The sequence below is a fragment of the Mus pahari genome, chromosome 12, assembly GCF_900095145.1.
Source record: "Mus pahari chromosome 12, PAHARI_EIJ_v1.1, whole genome shotgun sequence".
In the NCBI taxonomy this organism is placed as follows: Eukaryota; Metazoa; Chordata; class Mammalia; order Rodentia; family Muridae; genus Mus; species Mus pahari.
In genome coordinates this window covers 81,291,028-81,291,459 of record NC_034601.1, presented here as the reverse complement: position 1 = coordinate 81,291,459, position 432 = coordinate 81,291,028, and positions in this window count along the sequence as shown.

The following is a 432-nucleotide window of genomic DNA, read 5'->3' as shown; positions in this document are numbered from 1 at the left end:
TTCCTTGCAGCTCATTCTTATCTTAGGATGTTTAGCCCTTCAGTACAAACCCAGTCCAAGGTGTTTTCTGCCCACGCAGATACACACAAGTGGCGCCAGTGGCGTGGCGCAGAAATACACACTGCCTGGCTTCTTTTTTATTGTGTAATCTCCCTCCCCCCCCCCCCTTTTGTAGTAAACTCCATTTTCTCTTTCCTTTCCTTTCCCCCCCTTTCACTGCTGAGAGGGAAGCTCAGAGTTTCACGGGTTTCAAGCATTCACTCTTCCACAGAGCAGAGCCTCTGCCACACTGTAGAATTCTGCGATCCTTTTAGGAAAACTAACTCTGAATTTTGGATCCCAAAGGAATTTAGAAAATCTTTGGTCAATAAAAGACAGGGTGTGGTCCCTAACGTCTACCCGCCCATGATCATCTCCACGACACGAGGCAAC